The 23,133-nt window shown below is 44.8% G+C and overlaps 1 protein-coding gene across 1 annotated transcript in view; it reads right to left on the bottom strand.

The window, feature by feature from the left end:
• The window catches only part of KCNH7 (potassium voltage-gated channel subfamily H member 7), a 960,210-nt gene that overhangs the window by 667,365 nt on the left and 269,712 nt on the right, over nt 1-23,133 (bottom strand). The gene's annotated exons all lie outside the window — the stretch shown is intronic.

Below are 23,133 nucleotides of genomic sequence, written 5' to 3'. Positions count from 1 at the left end.
TTTTCATGAAGGCAGGACGGTGTGCGTCCTGCCTTCATGAAAAAACATTATTCGTTTAACAAACAGCATTGCATTTTCAATATACCTCTAGCAAGAATTGTACCCCTTATTTTATTACGTATTAAGGCTTTTGATATGGTACAAAAAGTGTGCTATCTTTATCACTCATTAATATGAACAAATCAGGTTACATACAGACATTAAAATCACCAGGTAGAATAATTTTTCACAGGTCCAGGTTTTGGTGAACTTTTACAATCCCTTCATTTCCTATTCCAGGTCCTCATAAGGAATTGCCTGACATTCTCTGAACAGCTAAGTCCCTATTAGCTCACATGAAAAGATCCATAGGATGACCAGTGATGGAAGTAGGTTATATTATGGTCCCAGTAAGTGAAATTGTAGTGAGTTAAAAATGTTTTCGAGTCTTTCCACTGCATCAGGTACATTAATCCCTGATAATTACTGTATTTTACTATCTCAACAGCAGCCAGAGTGGCCATTTTCCTTCCTAGGCACATTGCAACCTTGATACCCTCCTGTGCATTTGGTAGATTGTATCATAAAAGAAATTGTTTGTATAATGTGGACTCAAAAGTATTTGGGCTGGCTAGTTATATAATTTCTTACTGTTGCTGTCATCAACCCGGCCTGGTGGCTTTGAGGTAAAGACTTAAAACATTGGAGGCCCACCTCAGACTGAAGAGCTCTTAGTTCTGCTACAAAGAATTATGCAAAATGTAAAGAGCAGCCTGCAAGTGTCACTGAACAAGGCAGGCAGAACTCAGAAGTTTACGCTATGTAATAAATACAAGGACTGTTATGAATCAATACATTCCTTAGACCAAAGATGGGTGTAATGTGTTTTGGCTGTGTCAGCATGTAGCACTGCTAGTAGCATGGTTTGATAGAATACTTTACTCAATAGACACTGGATCACTTAAATTACACTGGTGCTGTGCAGAATTCTGGACTTTTAGATTGCAGTAGTCCTCATACCACTTTCCACAGAATTTGCACCACGTGTGAAGTGCAAAAATATATTTGTACTGCCTGCAAGTGCAACAAATGTTATGCGCTCTGTCTGAGAAGTGCAAAAAAGACATTTACTTTCGGTCAGTCAGAATATATCAGATCAGATAAGACAGAGCGTGACTAATCACCTGTGATGGTCTCCAGGAGCTGTGAACCAGACGGTGGTGAGGGTTCAGTTGAACAAACATGTATTGAACACTTTCCTGAATTCCAGCAGATAGGATAATATTCGGAGGTGAAGGGGTAAGCCGTTCCCGTCCTTCGCCGTGAGATAGAAAAATGAGCAGCCTCCACTGTTGGATGGGGTTGGGGGGGGGGGAGGTGTTTGCACAAGGGAGAGGGAGCTTGGTTGAAGTTGGCTCGGGGGTTGATGTATGCTGGTCCTTGGTTGTGAAGGGCTTTATAGGTCTGGATCAGCATCTTGCAAAATTGCAACTTTCTTATTCATGCAAAATTGCACTATTGCTTCTAATACATTTGTGCCATGAACGCTGACGTGATCTAAAACGAGTATAATCTGTAAAATAATATGTATGAGGCTTAAACAAATATTCTTATTCGAACAAAAGTACTGAGCTGCAATGGTACTGTAAGCCAGTACGCAATAAATGTCGAGATATGAACTTTTCCACAGTGCATCGGCAGATCCCTTTTAAGAATACACAGTGCAATGCAGCTCTCCATAAGAAGTATATAATAAAGGAAAGACGGACGAGACTTGCTGACTTTAAAATAAACAGCTCTACACAGTGGCATCCCGCGGCACTGACATGATTTATGGCAGCCTCTGCTGAAATATTCGCTCAGCCGGGACCTGACAAGAACACAGCACGCCTGCTGGAGCTTGGGGGACAAAAGCAGAATCTCTGGAACTCCAAAATAAATGTGGAACAGCAAAGCATTTTACAAAGCATTTAAGCTGGGCGTGAATGTATACAGCAGAAGGGGAGACAGATGATATGTAGAGGGCCCTATGAGAGAAAGTCAGACTGAATACTGCCTGTCTCAATTTTGTAATATTTCCCAAGGAATTTAAAGCAGCTACTTTTTGCGCCTGGTTTGGTGATAAAAAATTAGGAAATTGTTTTTCGATTGTTAATACTTCTTTCCAAACTCCTAACAGCCGTGCAGCCTTACACGTGGCTTACAGACCGCAGAGGGATGCTCTTATCAGAACTGGGACCAAGGAGCACTGACTCTGTTATCAGGCCTACATGTCTTATGCCCCACCCCTCAATTTGTGAAGCTGTGTCTACATATGACACAGACTTCAACACTCATCCTTAAGACCTTATAGAACAGCTACTAGTCGGAGCCACACTTCTATTGCTGCCATGAAAAATAACCCAGGCCAGTACAGCACTAGGGGGGAAACACACGTAGGATGAACACCACAAGAAATTGATTGGAGCAACTAAAAGAGAATAAAGATGCTTAACTCTCTCCTTTACTGTATATGTGTTTTCTCTATAAGTTACTCTCAAAGTCTGAACCTACGATAGGAATGTAAATGTACTAATGCTGGGATCTCCAAACTTTTTAAGCAGTGTTATTGCCACATTTGCCCATTTTGCTGTCTGAACTTGTCACTTAATCAGTGCAGAGTCAAGTCCAGCCGCAGAATCTGCGTTCATTTGCACTCATGCTTAGCACTGCACCAACTTCAAGATAAGGCCACTTAGTAAGTAAGTAAGTCATTAGTTTATTTTTTTAATTAATTAAAGCTGTTTAAAGGAACACATCAGATACAATTAAACATGGTATAAGACAGTTCAGTGGTCATATAAGCCATCGGTCGTTGCATACGTGAACAAAATATGCCATTATCTAAAAGCACTCAATAAAATACCAAGTGGAGAAAGGGTAAAAGCAAATTAGGTGCCATGCATCGCATCAGTTCCATCAGCGACAGTTCCCAATTATGGTGACTCCTTGCTAACCCAGCTGGTGTTCCAGCCCGTGGTCCGCGCCCCCACCTTTCCAGGGTCTGGCTCCTGAGTAGACACTGTTCTCTTAGACCGCAGGGCCTTGGTGCCAGGCACTGAAGCCCTACGCATTGCGTGAGAGATCGATAACCGCAGGGGAAAAAGTGCAAAGTGCTGTGTATGGAAGCGTGATTGATGGTGCTAAGATAACATAGTGCAGAGGCAATGTTTGCAGCCGTGGCTGAGGTGCCCTTTGCAGCTTTACAGGCCGACGGTTGTTAATGTGCTGTTGTTACTAAAGGTGACCTTTCAGTAGATTTTAAATTGAGATCATATATTTGCCGAATTTTGCCAATTCGGCCGAGGTATCCAAGGTACAAATTAACTCTTTTGCCTCCCTACAAGTGCTTGCCCTATGTGCAAGGAAAACTGGGGCATATTAGCAAGGACAGCGTTAAAATTATCACCGGAGATAAGGGGCTTGATAATATGCCCTGGAGAATTCCAATAGGAGCCCATGTTCACACCAGAACCCGGGCTTCTATTGGAATTCACAAGGGCATATTATCAAGCCCATTATCACCGCTTTAGCAGCAGTTTTCTGCCTCTAAACCAGCGATAAATTTTAACTCCGTTCTTGATAATATGCCCCACTGGTTTTAATAGAGTGCGTAGTGCATTGAGGAGGGCTGGGCAGGTACATATTAAGTGATCCAATCTTGCCGCGCTTAAGTGGCGTGGTCTGCATGGATCAGCCATAGTGAGTGATTTCCATCTTCTATTTAGGTCTTTTATTGGGAGGGTAATGAGTCTTGCATAAAGAGCATGCTTCAGCGCTGTATTCATCAGTGCACTGTTTAAGTAGGGCTGGACAAGCTTGTCTTTATCCGAGTTTATGATTGTCTTGATGTTAGATTTGGCCTCTTCTATGGTACTTATATTATCCTGCCTGGAAAGAAGCAAGACTGTTTTTTCCAGTATGATTTTTAAAGAGGCCAAGGAGGTTGAGCTATTTTCACAGTTTTCCCAGGTCAGATTTAGTTTAAAATGAGCCTTTGGCAAATAATCTGACCAGGAATTCGTCCCTGCTGTAAATATGACCTTCAAGACGTCTTTCATTCTGTAAGCCATTAGGTTACAAACTTTGTGGTAGTACTGTACAATGGCCACCATGTTCTCAAAAGATTGTTTAGAAATGTCCAACTCCAGGAGTACTAGAAAAATCCAAACATGTGGTGGTATGCGAATGCTCCGCTGATAGGCTTGGCATTGTGACCTCTCCATGGTTGACGTAAAGGCCCCAGGAAAAGCGAGCTGACTGTAACTGATGGTTGGGAGCAGTTTTGCCATTATTGTTCTCTAGATAGCTTCCGTAGATGGGCTGTGCAGGTTCCAGTTAGGTTTACACAGATCGTAGGGCACAGATTTCTCTTTCTCTTCCATATGGGTGGTGTGCAGTTTTGGGTTTTCATTGCTTGTAAACCACACGCAAGGTAGTTATATTTTGGGGTTCTCTTCATCTTCAAATTGCCTAGTCTCAATTGCCGTTTATGTTTGTTGGAATGACGCCCAAAGAGAGCAACCTTTGTTTTAGTGCAGGTCGCCACCAGTTTGTTCTTTATGTTTTTTACGTTCAGGGCACCTAAGGCTTTCTGCATCCCCACTTTGGCGTGATCCATTAAACACATGTCGTCTGCATACTGCAACCAAAATAAGCACTTTTGGCCGATTTTGTGGAACAGAGTTGCAATATTTCAAGATTGGACAAGATCAGCAGCGTACAAGTTAAAAAGCATTGATAAAAGGACACATCCTTGCTTTAAATCATTGTTGGTGTAAAGTTTGGGGGTTGCCATGTTTTGTGTCAGCTTAAATCTCAACCAGGTTTGAGAATAGAGTGAGATCATTTCATCCAGCAGTTTTTTCGGAATTCCCCAACTGTATAGTTTGCTCCAGATGATTTGCTGATCCACTTCATCGAACGCTGAAGGGTGTTCGGCAAAACATGAAAAAAGCTGTGGGTTTTTGTGTTGGTTAGCCTGCTCCACCAGGAATCTCAGTGCCATTATAATATCTGTAGTGGATGTTCCATCCCTAAAACTTGACTGATAGAATGCCAGAATTCCCTCATCTCTGATCCAGCTTACCAGGTCCTGAAGTGAAGTGCTGGCATAGGCCTTTCCTTTGATGTCACGTAGGGTGATCACTCTGTAGTTGGATGGTACTGTGTTATCGCCCTTCTTGTGGATTGGGTGTAAAAATTATCCCGCCAGGAATTTGGGACTGTGGCTGTCATGTAGCATTACTGAGAGTGTGAAGAGAGCAAGGGTGCCAAAAATTAATTGTCCTCCTTATATAAGGAGCCAGGTGACTCATTTGGGCCAGTACCCCATCTTGTCGTATAAACTTCAAGATTTTTACAATCCAACTTTGATCAACTTGGGTCAGGTTTGGGGTGGGGCTGGTCTTATGCAAGTCATTATCTTTTACAGGCAATTGATTAGGTGTTGGGATTTTCTGTGACTTGGGCCTGATTGGGTCATTAGCACTCAATGGCGAATTGCAGTACAGTTTCCTAACATGTTTCACCTAGGGAGCAGCTTGGACAGCATTTCGTTTGTCTTTATGTTGATACTTTAAGTGGTTGATATACTGCAGAATTCGGCCTAGTTAACAGTTTTTGAAAAGTCTAAAGAGGTGGGTCCACTATTTCCCAATGTAAGTTTTTGTGCTGCTATGTGAGCCTACTGTTTTATTTACTGGTTGTGGCTAATTTAATGCAGATATCTATGTTCCCACTATTTTAAAATTGCCAGATGACTTTCCTCAAAGTTCTTTTGCTTTGTTTCATGGCTTTGATGTAACTGAATTGAGCGTGGTGCAGCTTAACTTGGTTTCCTTGTAGCTTTCCCAGATTTTTTCCCATGTAGTAGTTTGTGCAGGGCAGCTAATGTTTCTGGACATATCGAGCATATGTGGGCCCCTGCGCTATTATCATTCTCCTGTGACCATTTAGCCTTTCAGGCTACTAGATTTGTGATGTTTGGTTTGGCTCGTTTCACTCTTTTCAATACTGTGTAAATTTCATCCCCAGCGGTGTCACCTAAGATGTGCGTTTTGGGGCCAAAAATGACGGTATTGATAGCATAGTGATGAATGGTAAAGGATCACTGGTTTGTTGTGGCTTGATTGAGAAGTCTAGTTGATGTGTCAAAGAGGATTTGCTTAGAAACAAGAAGCCCAATGTTGAAGTGTTGAAAAGATACATGGGCAAATTTGCCCCAATGGCTCCATTCTGTGAGAACTTTAATTGATACGTTTTAATAAATGTATTCAAAATACAGCCTGCTGCGTCGTTGGAATCATTTTCAGCTTGGCTTCCCCACCAAGTAGCAGTTGTTAAAATATCCAGCGACAATTAGCTCACTGGAGGGGTGGGAGTAGATTAGATCTTCTAGAGCACTTACAAGCTCTCCTAGCGGATAGTGTTTGCAATAAAAATGTACATGTATTAATATTATGGATACCTTGTTCCTGTGCATCCTTATTGTCTCAAGGAGCATGGTCTGGGCCAGATTGGTGGTGAGTTCAATGTTTGCAAATATTATGCCTGTGGCCAAAATTACATAAATGGGCATGCCATCAGAGGGTCTGTCAAAGAGAGTCAACTTTTAGTAGGATATTGAATTTCCACAAAACCTGGGATTAGTAACGGAGCTGGGGTCCAAGTCTCTTGCAGACATAGCAGGTCACCACTCTGGAGAAAGGTTAGATCTCCTTTGTTGTTTATAGCACTCCTGAGTCCGGTGATGTTCCATGAAAAGACTAAGGGCCATATGTATAAACACATTTCCCCATAGACACAGAATGGGCAAAAACCTTTGATACATCTGGGCCTTAGAAAGACCTCACTAGAGCAGGGTTCCCTGTGTCCCAGGGACCTAGATATGTCTTGGAGGGCTAGGAGCAGGGCGAATATTTCCCTGCTAGATTGGGGCTAGCGGCACCTAGTATTTTGGTTGAGGTGAGTCTTGTGTGTCTGTGACAATTCTGCGAACTTCCGTTGGCCCATTTCGGTCAATGGAACACCAGACTTTGAGGGTAGGTTGATCTTTGCTAAAATGTCTGGTCGATGTTCCTTTAGTAAACACCTCCCTTGAAAGTGCACTGGCTGGGCACTGGTTTTTTGCATCAGTATGTATGGATAACTCTCTTGTTGGGGGGTCTCGACCAGGATCCCCCAATTAGTGAGATGTTCCTTCTCTGACAGTATTCCTTGTGCCTGTTGGCTGTTTTTCCAGGTGGTCACTGTGAATTCTTTGGCTGCATACCTGCTTAGTGTCTAGAACTGGACTTGTAGGAGGTCGTCAGAGGTCTACTGTGTGTTTCAAGATTTGTAAGTTGCCATGCTTACAGCATCCATTCACCCTCGTGAGATGTACTCAGGTGTAAAAATCATGACACTATTTTTGGGCATTGAGGGATCAACATCTCTGGGCTGGCTTGGACCTTTGTTTGGTATCGCCGTTGTGGTGTGTTACAAATGGGATTCCTGGTTGGCTGAGGTATGCACCCAGGCAAGGCAGGAGCCACCCCTCTAGTCAGTAAAAGATAGATACACTATAAGATAACCAGTGCTCACCCTCTGGTAGCTTAGCACAGAGAAGTCAGACTTATTTGCAAAGACAATGTGTAAAGTATTTGTGCAACACACACACACGGTAACACAATGAATACACCACAAAAAGACTCCAAACAGAACAATAGAGAATATTTATCTGAGCAAAATAGGACCAAAATGACAAAAATCCAAGCAGCATAAGTCAAGATTTGAATTTTAAAACATTAAATGCACAAACATTGCTTAGAAGTCACTAGAGGTCATGCAAATTGAAGTTCAGGCTGACTGTGATCGGTGGCAGGATGGCTACAGGACCCAAAGAGGTCCTGCTGAAGAAATACCTTGGCTAAAGCTTTGGTCGACATTGAGAGTCCACTGCATTGTCATCGAGTCGTGCAAAGGGGGTCCCGCATCAGCATAGAGCTCTATTGAAGTGAATGCAATGCATTGTCACAGAGACACATAGAGTGTTGTCATTGAGTCGTGCAGACTGTGGAACTGCTTTCGTCAGGCAGCTTCTGCATTGACGTTGAAGGGCGACGCATTGGAATTTCTCACGCAGTTGATGTAATGTGTTGGTTTTTGATGAAAACAACTGCAGAATCCACTTCTGAGGCCCAGAGCATGGCAGAGGCACCCCAGGCAAGGGTAGGACTCATAGCCCCCTTGCAACACCAGCAGATCTGTAGTATTTTGTGTCCCTGAGACTTCAGAATACAGGAGGCAAGCCAGCAAGCCATTGGAGACCACTTGGAGGGAATACAGAGTCCTTCCAGCAGAGTCAGGCAGCAGTAGGTCAAGAGCAAAAAAGCAGTCCTTCCAGGAAAGCAGTCCAGTTGAGTCCTTCAAGCAGCACAGCAGTCCTTCTGACAAAGATTCAGTTCCAGATGCAGAATTGTCTCATTTTCGGGGGTCTGAGAGACAGTACTTACACCCAAAAGTGCCTCGGATGTAGAAGGTGACTTCAAAAAAACTCTCTGAAGTACACAAGGATCCCTTTCAACCCAGTCCTGTATGCCAGGCTAATGCTGGGGGTTAATCATTCCTATGTGTGAGGACAGGACACTACCTATTGAGGTATCAGCCCCTCCCATTCCTCACTGCCCAGGAAGACCCATCAGAATGCAGATAAACGCAGATGAGTGCTCGGGATGCAGATGAGCCTCCCCTTCCTGTATTTGTGGTGGTCTAGATAGAATGTTCAAAGTGTAGGTGTCACCCAACCCAGCTGTGTATTGGAGACAAGCTGTCAGACACAATGAGGCATATGTACAAGCCCCTATCACCACCACAGTGTCACTTTTTCCGATGTTGTGGTGGCGATAGGGGCTTTGCCTTATTTACAATGCAACGATAAGCCACTTAACATGGCTTAACACTGCCTTGTAAATAATGCCCCCTTTCAGGCTATGGTTAGAGTTAAAGGGGTGGGCAGTGGGTGTTGCGGTGGGCGTTCCACTGCATCTACCATTTATTGTACAAGGGCAGCGTACATAGGAGGCAGCGCCAAAATTAAAACCAGGGAATACTTGGTCTTAACTTGGTGAAATGAGGAGAAATGCATTATTTCTCCTATTTTTTGCGTTTTCCATGTGTGTTGCCTTGTGCACACATGGCGAAAGCAAACTGCCATGGATTGTTTACTTACAGGAAGCAACCCCTGTATATGAAGGTGCCCCTTCCTGTACATAAACAATCTGTAAAACAAAAAAGACATTTTGTGACTTTTATGTGTGCTGCATGAAACAGCACACATAAAAGCGACAAAATGGCATTTTAGGAATTTTAGGATTGTTTATGGGCAGGTTTGGACACCTTCCTACACATAAACAATCCTCTCCTGCATGCAGACACCCTTTCACTAAGGTGCATCGTGCCTGTGTTGGCACTACACTGCTAAGTCTAGTGCCAGGGCAGGGGGAAATGCAAGGTTGCACCATATTGTTGTTAATATGGTGCAGCCTTGCATTTCAGAAGTGGGGGAGTTAGGCAAAAAGCCATGGCGGCTAACACCTCACTCAGCCACTTCCTCGTACATATGCTCCAAAGAGCAGTAAGTATGGGTAAATGTCCCCTTTCTTAAAATGGCATTTTTAAAACAGTATTGTTAAATCTAACTTCACCAGTAAGGTGGATTTATCATTACTATTCCATACATATGAAACATGAAAAAGCTGCTCCTCTCTGATCAGGAATTACTGCTTAAAAATGTATTAAGGAATTCCCAATGCTGTCCATTGAGAAGGGTAGGCATCACAGTAGTGGAAAACGAAAAAGGGAGTTTGTCACTACTGGGACATGCAAACGATACAAGTACATGCCCTACCTTTTTCTTGCATGGCACTCTGCCCTTAGAGTTGTTTAGGGTCTACCTTAGGGGTGACTTGTGTGTAATAAAAGGGAGTTTAAGGCTTGGCAAGTAATTTTAAATGCGAAGTGGGAGTAAACTGCACTCACAGGCACTGCAGTGGCAGGCCTGAGATAGTTTTAAGAGGCTACTTCTGTGGGTGGTACAATCTGTGCTGCAGTACGCCGCTCTCAAACAGTATCTGTTTGTTTGTTTAGTTTGGCACTGACCTGAGCCAGTCAGTTTGAGTGGCAAGCACCGCTTTTTGTACTAAGATTAAGAATAAAGCCTGTACAATTAATATAAGGTTTAAATTGGTGTGCAGAGGGTCACATTCTCTTTTGTGACAATCTGTGCTGCAGCCCACTCATAGAATTTGAAGTACAGGCCCTGGGTATATGACATACCACTTTACAAGTGATTTTGCCAGTACAAAAAATATGTATACACAATGTCATCATGTTTAGGGGAGAGCACATGCACTTTAGAACTGGTTAGCAGTGGTATAGTGCTCAGAGTACTACTGCCAACAAAAAGAATCATAAAAAATGAGAGGCATATGTCAAAAGGTTGGGGGAAAGACCACCCTAAGGATGACAGGTTTAACAAGGTGCTTGTGCCAGATATTGCCCGTTGATCAACCCAGGAGTTATCCTTCCTGCTAGGGATATGTGGTGGAGTTTGTGGCCTCTGTGGCCTGGTCCCTGTGCTCTCTAAGATGATTAGTCTTTTATGATGCCAACTTATGCTCAGTTAGGTATCATATCCCTTTCCCAGAACCTATGGTGCCTGTAGACATTGTGCATCATGAGGGGATTCTGGCTGGGGGTGTGTAGTTACCTGAGAGTTTGTATGAAAGATTGGGAACAGCTTCTGAGTAGTGTTTGAAGCTGGTTGTACGGGTTGAAGTTTGAGCTCGGCAGCCTCCTTCCTTTCATCATGGGCTTCTGCAGGGAGGCCTGAGTGTCTTTTAAATCCAAATGAAAGGTGGCGCTGCTGGTTCTTAGATGCTTAGCCTTGCGTCTAACTTGTTTAATTTAATTGCCATCTCTGCAATTGCTGTGGCGATAGTCTGCATGGTGTCCATCAGTAACTCCAACTTATGTAATTGTCAAATAATTGCATTTACTGTGGGGTCAAAGGTCAAAATACTTTATGGCAATTGTGGATCTTGGTGAGATTGGCTAATTTGCAACAATAATTTAATGTTGCTGCAAAGTTGTTCTGTGGTACTTTCGTCACAGTAATCCGATCTGTCTTGGTTGTGGCACAGCTGTTCCATTGAATCTAACTGGAGGAAGTTTCTCCATAAATGGGTCACTCCAAACATCAATGCTAGGGGGGTGAGTCTTTTCGAGAGGGGATATAAGATCTCCCTTGTCTGCATCTTTTGGCGCGTGGTGGACCATTGTTTTGCTAACCCCTTTGTTGTGCGATGTATTCGGGGTAGAATTATACGACCGACAGAGGACTATCTTGGCAGCATTGGACATGCTTCCTGGATAGGAGCCATCTGGTTGCTCAAGGTTAACGTCTGGACCTGACATAGAGATAGATGTAGAAGAGAATTTGATTAGCTTGATCTCTGAGGTTTGTGCCCTGGACTTTGGTATCAGATCAGTGGGATATCTAGACGGTGTCAGTTCTGTGCTCCTGCCGGGCAAATGCTGCGGCTACTGAGTTAGCCAGCCCTTCCAGGGTGAGAGATATTTGACGTTTTAAGTGTTCAGTAGAGAATTTTGAGCTTACAGTAATGACAAAACATTTTCTTATTGAAGTTGTTGGAATTGCTACTCTTAGGGTGCTGGATTAGCATTATTGACAATACTTTCCATCATGTTCGTTATTTGCATGAGTATCATCATTGACCTTGTTGCTGGGCATCGATGTACCTGACTTTCCTTTTGGGCATTGCAGGTGCCCAGCTCTGATTAAGCATCCTGTGAGATAGCTTTAACTACCTCAGGGAATAAAGGGAATAATGGATCTCCTATGATCACTGGGGGTGGGAGTGGCTCATGGCCTCCTTAATTTTACTGTTGTATGGACTCTTGCTTGCTATCAATATTTCATGTACATTGGTGTGGCGAGTAACAGAGGTAATAGCCTAGTCTTGCGACTGTGGAAACTAGCTGGGTTGATATGGGTTAGAAGACTCCTGTAGGTTGACAAGCACTTGTCACTTTAGTTGGCCCTGCTGGAGCTCCTGCTTGCCTTTTTTATTTTGCTTTGCTTTTGCGCTTCTTGCTTGAAATACTTCATAACTCTTACAGCCATTGATTAGATTACAGCTTTTCTGCAAGCTTTCGCACAAACACTCTAGGTTATTGCTTTTCTTACCCCCTCGCTTTGCAGGGCTGCTAACATGTGCACTGTGAGTGGCGAGTGGCATGGACAAACAAGAGCAGTTGGCTGCAGTGTCGTCTATGTAATTCTTTGCTAGACCAAACCAGAAATAAATGTCCGGCTATCAGTGTGCCAAGATGGGGTCGGAGGGTGGAAGCTCACCAGATGCCACAAGGTACACCCAAAACTGGAAGTGCCACATTCATGGGGTTGGGGCTCAACCTTGAAGTTGCACCCTAATTTCTGCTGCGGCCTGCCCACATCTGAGTGGAGCATCTGTGCACTCCTGCTCCAACACTTTCGAATGACCCAGGTTAGACCTGCCGGGGTCGGCACGCTGGGCTTGGCTTTCCCCTTTGAGGAGGGGTGCTGGTGCCGGGGGCAGTATCCGTGCAGGGGACACACGAAGGGGGAGCAGGCGTGCTGTACACAAGGGTCTTCCCCTGCCTCACCTTCTCTCTGTGTCAACATTCATGCTCCTGTTCAGAGCAGGCCAGAGCAATCGATCAAACACCATTAGCCAGAATCCACTGAGACTCCATTAGTATATTGTAAATTGGGTTGAAATAGCAATGTGCCTTTTCACTTTGCCCAAGGGTATAAAAAATTATTACTTTGCATTGCGTGATAGGTCCTAGGAGGGAGCTAGAAGACAACACTGTTAAGGCATCCAACTGTCTTTTCTAACGAACGTCTTAATTATAACTAACTTGGAGTGCACTGCTCACAGAAAACATTACCCGTTAAATTTTAGGAGATCAAATTTGCCAAAATTTAATGGGAGAAAAGTGCCTTGTAATTATTGGAAGATGCACATTTTGTTTCAGCAAGCTCTAAAATATGCATGCTAATTCAACCATAAAGCTATTTATTCCACCAGCTACATTTCGAACCAAGCTGGTGCTGGATTTTATTGGTTGAAATAAATACCCACTACCCCTCTGGGGCACTGGTCATCTATCACATAAGTATGTTCGCTATAGAGAATATGTGGCAAGGAAAATGAAACTGATTATGAAATGGCTGCTAACTCTCCAGCGTGTGAGTCCAGGAAACATTAAACATTTGTTTGGAAAATGAAGAAAAAACAAGCTCATGGTGGACGTCAAGAGGGAATCCCGTAACTGCTGACTCCTTCAAAATAAATCTCACCTGAGAAAAATGCACTTGAGTGCCAAGCAACGAAAATGTATACTTGAAACTTTATTTAAAAGCTTTACATGTTGTTTCATTGTGCCACTGCCTGGAAGATTAATTGCTTTTTCCACAGAAGAGTGTTTGCCTGAGAAGTGGAGCATGCAGGAGGTGGCACTTTTAATGTGCAGAGTTCCATTGTGCTGCTGTGTATCCAAACACTGTTACACAGACAAGTAGATTGATGGCCACACCATTAATTTTCACTCAAGGGGTCACCAAGGATTTAAAATTGCATGGATTAATGGAGTGTTACCTCGTTCAATTTTTTTCGTCATGTTCTAGTCAGCAATTAAGAGCACTGTTCATTTTGAGAAGCAAATCTTATAATGCGATTTAAAAATGTTCTCCTTATGTAACCTATTTGCTATTTTTATCCACAGGGCACTGCTGTTTTTTTTGCGCCTAATTCTAGAATTACTTTTACTGCTGGTCTGTTATTTTTTTTTAAAAGAAACGCCATTGCTGAAAGTCAGGGATAAAGGACAGAGAGGCTGTTGACATATTTACCCAGGTCTATTGGCTGAATGTCCATGCATCCCTGGTGACCAGATCAGATTACAAGATAGTGAACAGCATCACTTCCTCTATGCACTCCTATCCAATGCGAATTAGCATCATTTTAACCACCAATATCATGAATAAGGATGGCTTATAACTCAAGTTTATTTGTATGATTAATAAACACTGCTTCATATACATGACATTATAAGCATTCCTTAACATAATTTAGACATAATATTGAAAACAGAATTAAAACAGCATGCAGTGCAGGCCACTAGAGATAAAACTTTGAGCTTTCAAGCGAATGGTGATAAAAATCAGTGATAGCAGTTTTTTTGTGCAGGAAAAAGGGGCACTGTTCAGTGATGGGAAATGTATCATTAAGCATAACATTGATTGACTGTTAAAGCTGGCCCTCGCTGTAGTGTCATCCCCAAACTTGTAGCCTTCCTCCCATGTTTTTGCTAAATTCGTTTTCGTTGGCCTTAGGACTCTGTGCACTTGACCACTGCTAACCAGTGCTAACGTGTTTGTGCACACTCCCCTAAAACATGGTTAAACTGGCTCATACATAATTGGCATATTTAATTTACTTACAAGTCCCTTGTATAGTGGTACTACATGTATCCAAGGCATGTAAATTAAATGCTACTAGAGGGCCTGCATCACTGAAGTAGAACCTTACAACATGTCCCAGGCCTGTCATTGAAGCCTGAATGCAGGTTTAAACTTCTATGTCGACTTGGCATTAAAACACCCTTGCCAAGCCTTAAACTCCTCTTTTATTAAATATGTCACCCCTACATTGGTCCTAGGTAGCCCACAGAGCAGGGTGCTGTGTAATTAAAGTTGAGTTTTAAAAGTCCTGATAGTGAAAAATCTCCTAAATTCATTTTTCACTACTGTCCGACCAACCCTTCCCACAGGGATTCCTTGCTGCATTTAATAAGCTGTAATTCCTAACTGGAAGTTAGTGGCTCTGTTACGTTTAGTGTCTTTGGAATTGTGGCGAGGAGCCCTATTTAATGGAAAAGTCAGGTTTATTTACAATGATAAAAATGCCACTTTTGGAAAGCTGGCTTTTTTATGCCTATAACTTAACAGGGGAGACGGTGGCAGTGTCTCCCGGACCCGCTGGCTTGCATAGGACGCCCAGTGCATTGTAGTGCTTCTCATTAGCGTATTGCGTATGAGTAGAATTTTAATGTGTTTGGTGGAAACTGGAACTGGATTTTAATAATTTTATCATTTCTGTGTCACTAGATTAAAATGGTGCACACACTCGCACTCACACGCTAACAACACTTTCAGAGCACTCACTTGCTTCCTCGCCTCCCCGTGATTGTATACCGGGGAAGGAGAACACCACTTCCGGGTTCGTGGAGCGGTTAGCGCTCTAGCGGACAGGGCTGACGGGGCTACTTAGGCGGAGCCCTGCTTTCCCGCGCTGCGGCAGGGGAGACGGTGGCAGTGTCTCCCGGACCCGCTGGCTTGCATAGGACGCCCAGTGCATTGTAGTGCTTCTCATTAGCGTATTGCGTATGAGTAGAATTTTAATGTGTTTGGTGGAAACTGGAACTGGATTTTAATAATTTTATCATTTCTGTGTCACTAGATTAAAATGGTGCACACACTCGCACTCACACGCTAACAACACTTTCAGAGCACTCACTTGCTTCCTCGCCTCCCCGTGATTGTATACCGGGGAAGGAGAACACCACTTCCGGGTTCGTGGAGCGGTTAGCGCTCTAGCGGACAGGGCTGACGGGGCTACTTAGGCGGAGCCCTGCTTTCCCGCGCTGCGGCAGGGGAGACGGTGGCAGTGTCTCCCGGACCCGCTGGCTTGCATAGGACGCCCAGTGCATTGTAGTGCTTCTCATTAGCGTATTGCGTATGAGTAGAATTTTAATGTGTTTGGTGGAAACTGGAACTGGATTTTAATAATTTTATCATTTCTGTGTCACTAGATTAAAATGGTGCACACACTCGCACTCACACGCTAACAACACTTTCAGAGCACTCACTTGCTTCCTCGCCTCCCCGTGATTGTATACCGGGGAAGGAGAACACCACTTCCGGGTTCGTGGAGCGGTTAGCGCTCTAGCGGACAGGGCTGACGGGGCTACTTAGGCGGAGCCCTGCTTTCCCGCGCTGCGGCAGGGGAGACGGTGGCAGTGTCTCCCGGACCCGCTGGCTTGCATAGGACGCCCAGTGCATTGTAGTGCTTCTCATTAGCGTATTGCGTATGAGTAGAATTTTAATGTGTTTGGTGGAAACTGGAACTGGATTTTAATAATTTTATCATTTCTGTGTCACTAGATTAAAATGGTGCACACACTCGCACTCACACGCTAACAACACTTTCAGAGCACTCACTTGCTTCCTCGCCTCCCCGTGATTGTATACCGGGGAAGGAGAACACCACTTCCGGGTTCGTGGAGCGGTTAGCGCTCTAGCGGACAGGGCTGACGGGGCTACTTAGGCGGAGCCCTGCTTTCCCGCGCTGCGGCAGGGGAGACGGTGGCAGTGTCTCCCGGACCCGCTGGCTTGCATAGGACGCCCAGTGCATTGTAGTGCTTCTCATTAGCGTATTGCGTATGAGTAGAATTTTAATGTGTTTGGTGGAAACTGGAACTGGATTTTAATAATTTTATCATTTCTGTGTCACTAGATTAAAATGGTGCACACACTCGCACTCACACGCTAACAACACTTTCAGAGCACTCACTTGCTTCCTCGCCTCCCCGTGATTGTATACCGGGGAAGGAGAACACCACTTCCGGGTTCGTGGAGCGGTTAGCGCTCTAGCGGACAGGGCTGACGGGGCTACTTAGGCGGAGCCCTGCTTTCCCGCGCTGCGGCAGGGGAGACGGTGGCAGTGTCTCCCGGACCCGCTGGCTTGCATAGGACGCCCAGTGCATTGTAGTGCTTCTCATTAGCGTATTGCGTATGAGTAGAATTTTAATGTGTTTGGTGGAAACTGGAACTGGATTTTAATAATTTTATCATTTCTGTGTCACTAGATTAAAATGGTGCACACACTCGCACTCACACGCTAACAACACTTTCAGAGCACTCACTTGCTTCCTCGCCTCCCCGTGATTGTATACCGGGGAAGGAGAACACCACTTCCGGGTTCGTGGAGCGGTTAGCGCTCTAGCGGACAGGGCTGACGGGGCTACTTAGGCGGAGCCCTGCTTTCCCGCGCTGCGGCAGGGGAGACGGTGGCAGTGTCTCCCGGACCCGCTGGCTTGCATAGGACGCCCAGTGCATTGTAGTGCTTCTCATTAGCGTATTGCGTATGAGTAGAATTTTAATGTGTTTGGTGGAAACTGGAACTGGATTTTAATAATTTTATCATTTCTGTGTCACTAGATTAAAATGGTGCACACACTCGCACTCACACGCTAACAACACTTTCAGAGCACTCACTTGCTTCCTCGCCTCCCCGTGATTGTATACCGGGGAAGGAGAACACCACTTCCGGGTTCGTGGAGCGGTTAGCGCTCTAGCGGACAGGGCTGACGGGGCTACTTAGCCCTCGCCCCCTCCGAGCGCGCAGCGGTCGCGCGCAGGGGAGCCGAAGACAACGCCGAAGACTAGCCAAAGAGTGGCCCGTCTGCGCCCGTCCGCGACTGGACGGGGCCAGGGGCCACCAACCTTGCCCTGTCACTATGGACTGCGCTAGGCCAACCCCCTCTCTCAGGTATACCTCACAAGCTCTTAGAGCACTACAACCCCAGGGGAAACACACCTGTACCTCTAAAACATCACGCTGCCCAGAGGGCCCCTTCTCATGTCGTAAATGTGGCTTTCAGGCTATGGATTCCCATGTCATCATTGGACGGCCTTTGGACTGCATCGGCCCCCAGGGAGGCTTGGAAAGCTTTTTGCTGAATCTAAGATCTCTCCCTAAACACCATACACATCTATGGGATACTATCCATAGCATCCAACCCGAGATCTGTTTCCTTACTGAGACATGGTTGAAACCTCACACCACCCCCACTATCACTTTGGGGATACCCACAGGGTATAGATTTATCCGACTGGACCGCCCGGTGAAAGTGGGGGGCGGAATTGCCATCATATACAGGGACACCCTGAATATTAGAGTTCTAGATCAAGTGATGCTACCTACTATGGAAGTATTAATTTTTCATCTCACAATCAGCCCTAAGGTACACTGGAGAGGAGCTCTAGTCTATCGCCCACCTGGACCCAATGCTGGGTTCTCTCTGGCCCTTACTGAATTGCTAGCTCCATATATGAAAGCCAACGGAGATTTTATCTTACTAGGAGATTTTAATTTTCATTTGGATATTAGTGATCATCCGGACACCAAAGTTTTTCTCTCAGACCTTGCACTCTTAGGTCTACACCCAAGAAATAATGAACCCACGCACTCAGGTGGTCATATCTTGGACTCGATTTTCACCTCCCATCCAAATGTTCATTGTTACCCCCCTAAGTACGTCTTTTGGTCTGATCATAAATTGATAAACTTTTCTTTTACACATACTACCCTTCCCTTGAACCACTTGGCCACTCAGTACACTAAACGCAGACCTTGGCATAAAGTAACCTCTGCTAAGCTTGTGCAAGTATGGGAGCAGCCAATATCCTCCAACTCCGATAACATCGACACTGCTCTCTCCAAGTTTAATTCCACTCTGACGGCTGCTATTGACACTCTTGCCCCTCAGAAAAACGTAAAAAAATCTACCATGGCTAAAAGGGAAGCCTGGTATACTGAGGCTCTAAAAACTGAAAAGCAGAGATGCAGAAAATTAGAGAAACTTTGGAGACGAACAGGAAAGGAGGAAGATAAGATTCGCTATCTGGAGGTAATGTCCTCCTATTATAAAAACATAAAAAAGGCCAGGAAATTAAGCCTCACAACCCAAATTGGAGAGGCAGGTAATTCAACAAGAGAACTCTTTAAAATTATTCAGACCTTTACTAACCCTGAGGTATGCGAGAGCCCTAACACCTTTACTCAGGTTCTGTGTGACGATATATCCCAATATTTTGAAGACAAAATAGAAGGGATATATAAAAAAATCACCGCTGTCTCAGACTCTCGGGGAAATGAAGCTCCTGAAATATCCTCTATGCTGACCTCTGAAAGAACTCTCCAGGCTATCCCAGAAATAACTGCTGAGGACCTGACCATACTGATTAATCAAATAAAGACTGGTTCCCCTAATGACCTGCTACCTGCTAAATTCTTCTCCCCGCTAATCGACATAGTAGGACCCTCCATCCAGAAACTGCTTAATCTTTCATACGCTGAGGGTATGCTCCCATCAGCCTGGAAGAAAGCGGTAGTGAACCCTATACGCAAAAATTCCACCTTGCCCTGGTCTGAACTCTCCAACCTTCGCCCGATTTCTCTCCTCCCTTACATTAGCAAACTGGCTGAGAAGCACGTAAATACCATCCTTTCCGATTTTATCGAGGCGACAGGGGGCCTGGACCAATCACAATCTGGGTTCAGGCCCAACCACAGCACTGAATCAGCCCTTCTTTCTGTGACGGATCAGATCAAAATGTCACAGGATAGAGGAGGCTCCATGATTCTAGTGCTGTTGGACCTGTCTGCAGCCTTCGATACCGTGGATCATAACATCCTTCTCGGCCGGTTGCAAGGAGTAGGAATCGGAGGCCTAGTACTATCATGGTTGGAGAGTTTCCTTTCCGGGAGATCACAATCTGTCAGCCTGGGCCCCTTCTGTTCCATCTCCAGGGGGCTCACGAAGGGGGTGCCACAAGGCTCCTGCCTTAGCCCTACATTGTTCAATGTATATGTGGCCCCCCTTGCTGAGATTGTGCGGAAGTATGGGTTCACACCGATCTCCTATGCTGATGACACCCAGCTCCTCTACCCTTTCAGCTCCCTTGACTCTAAAGTCAAAGAGAATTTTGCTGAGGGTATGAGGGCGGTGTCACATTGGATGGCGAAGAACTGCCTCCAATGTAATGTCACAAAAACTGAGGTCATGCTTTTTGGCAAAGCAAGCATTCTTTGGTCCCCTGACTGGTGGCCAATAGATCTTGGCCCAGTACCGTCATCTAAACACCATGTGAAGAATCTTGGGGTGAAACTGGACCAAAAGCTGACCTTGAAGGAGCACACCAATTACATCGCAGGATTATGCTTCCACACTATGGGCCTGCTTAGACGTGTCTTTCCGTATCTTCCTGCTTCTTACAGGAAGACACTTGTGCAGGCATTAGTGACCAGTCGTCTGGACTACTGCAACGGCCTGCTGACGTTAGCAAATGCTGACGCAGTAGGTCGTTTGCAGGTGGTCCAGAACACGGCAGCAAGACTGGTTATGGGGGCACCAGCTAGGACCCCCTCCAAACCCCTGCTCAGGGAGCTGCACTGGCTCCCAATAAGACAGCGCGTCGATTTTAAGATCTGCTGCACGGTCCATAGATGCATCTATGGCACAGGTCCTAAATACCTGTCTCAATCTTTGGTGCCATATCAGCCCAGTAGGTCCCTTCGCTCAAGCAGTCAAGCCTTGCTAAAACCCCCGCCCACAAAGAAGTCCAGACAAGGAGACCGGGCCTTCTCCTCAGTCGGACCTGCCCTATGGAACAGACTGCCCCTTGAAGTCAGAACAACTACTAATCACCTATCCTTTAGGAAAATACTAAAAACTATCCTTTATCAAGAGGCTTTTCTGTCCATCTAATTAATGTTCCTTATTCACCGACTGAGTTTCCTACTGCTGGCACAGCGCGGAGATACCCTTACGGGATTGATTCCTGCGCTTTAGAAGAATTTAAATAAACCTGAGTCATATGACTGGGTGTCAGTTAGACTTTGTGAATTTCCCTCAGACAGTCACACAATAGAGGGATTAGATGTGCCTGAATGGACCATCTGCTGCAGGCTGATAATTCCTTGTGCTTGAATGCCACTGGCTAGAAACGTTTGCCACCTTCCAGAACAAGGGCACCATGATATAAAAGTAGGACCTCAGACACCAACTCTTCAATACACTTTTGGATCTGTGGATGCTCTGTCAGGAAGGAATGCTGTGCTGATACAAGGACTGCCACTCTGTTGGACTACTGCTCTAAGGGAACTGCTGCCTTGCTGTGCTCACCTGCTGCCTGCTGCCCTCACACCTGGGGAAGAAGAACTGGACTTGCAACTTCATCTTGAACCCAGGACCCCAGAGTGACTCAAATGACTAGTCTGCCTCCTGCTCTGGGCCTCAGGGACATAAAAAGCTCCATATCCATCTCCTGGACCCAGCTGCAGCAACCTTGTGCCATGCCCTGCCAAGGATTGTGGCTGTAGCTTCACCCGAGCTCACACCCTAGTCAACCAGTAACCCAATTTCGAACACCGAGTATATGTAATCATGCAGTATATGTGAAAGTTTAGTTCTAGAAATCAGTCAGTGCAGTACCCAGAGGAAGAAAAAGTGTTTTGTGTGGAGAGGAAGATCAAAGAAACTTGTGATCTATTTACAGGAGCTATTCTTAGACAGGGTACTTCTCACAATGTCACACTCCCGGTGACATCGATTTTAGGGGCTTTAGTACAAAATGTTTGCTAAATGATTTTCAATGAGCAAATTTGTAGAAATCGCTTGAAGGGAATCGCAAAATGATATGTATGTAACAGTTGATTTCCCTATTAGCACCTTCTACAGATTCACATTTGCAAATAGGATATTGCTATTTTGGAAATTACAAAATTGCGATTTTCTTATAAGAAATCGCAAATTAGAAAAAGTCGCATTTTGTATGCAGAAGGATGATGTCAGACCAGGAAGTTTTTAAATACAGATGTGGCCACAACCCAGAATCCATGCAGGGTGCTGGAAGAAAGGAGTGCGCCTGGCTCACTACTTGAAGTGGTATTTGGCAACTCATGGAGAACACCATGTCCAAGGAAGATGTCACAAAGGATTGTGGCAGCAGGAAGGGGAAAGTTAGATTTTCTGAGAAGGAATTGTTGCTCCTAACAGAGGAATTAGTGGCACACATGGACCTGCTATTTGGGATGACTTCAATTGCTGTTCCAGTAGACCAAGGAATAGAACAGCATCCTGGAGAAGGTAAACTTTCTTGGTGTGACCCAGAGGACCACACATGAGATCAGGAAATGCTGGTATGATTTGAGATCCTGAACAAAGGTGAAGGTGGCCAGCAGGATGCCTGAGGGTCATGGCAAAGGCGGGGAACCTTCTAAAAGCTTCACTCCCATGGAGTCACTGATCAAGGGAACACTGGAACAAGAGAGTGTCGTGCGAGCATCAGACATTGACAGCTCCAATCTTGCAGGCACTAGACAAGGTAAGTCTACTCCCCTTTACTTTTTTAACGTAACAAAATGTAATTACCCAAGTAAAACATAACAGCTTAAAAAAATCCATTTTAATGTATGTTGTACCTTGGCAATGCATCATGAGAGTTACATACACCAAAGTGTCATGCTGTACTGGGTGCTGAAGACTACACTACACATATCTGTAAATTTGAAACATGACAAACACATGAATCACACTTACAAAAATATTGTGAAGGAACATTACCTATTTATTTACACTAACTATATACATGCATTTCCACAGATCACACAAAGGTCATATCAGAAACAATTGAGGCAGAAGAAGCTACTGACACAAATGTGGGATTGAGGGACTGCACAATTGCCACCACAAGACCATCAGTCCATCTCCAATTTCCAGGAGAGCAAGCATTGCACCACTGCCAGACTTTGTGATCAGTGATGAGGGACAATCCCAAAGTAGGGATACCACTACTTCTGTGGGCAGGACACATAAACACTGTTGATTCTAATCGGGGTAGCAAAGGGAGGAGTTCGGGAGAACAGTCCAGCACAACTATCATGATTCTAATCAGCAACTGTCCACAGTAACAATGTATCAGATGACATGGCAGCCAGTTCTCCTGTGTTTGGTGGCCTGAAAAAATCAATCAAATCGGTACAGCTCTTACAAACCAAACATTTACACTGTAAATAGGTATCTGCTAAGCATGTCTAAGTCAATAGAGCTGTTGCACAAAGGGCAAGACTGTTGAATTCCTGCCACGGAGAAGGAGGAGAAGTAGCACCATCTGCAAAGACACAGGCCCAGGCAGTACATAGCACGCTTCGATGACTTCAC

The sequence above is a fragment of the Lissotriton vulgaris genome, chromosome 2_1 (genome assembly GCF_964263255.1).
Source record: "Lissotriton vulgaris chromosome 2_1, aLisVul1.2, whole genome shotgun sequence".
In the NCBI taxonomy this organism is placed as follows: domain Eukaryota; kingdom Metazoa; phylum Chordata; class Amphibia; order Caudata; family Salamandridae; genus Lissotriton; species Lissotriton vulgaris.
Note: the sequence above shows the minus strand (reverse complement) of the source record. Positions and strands in the feature narration are given on the sequence as shown.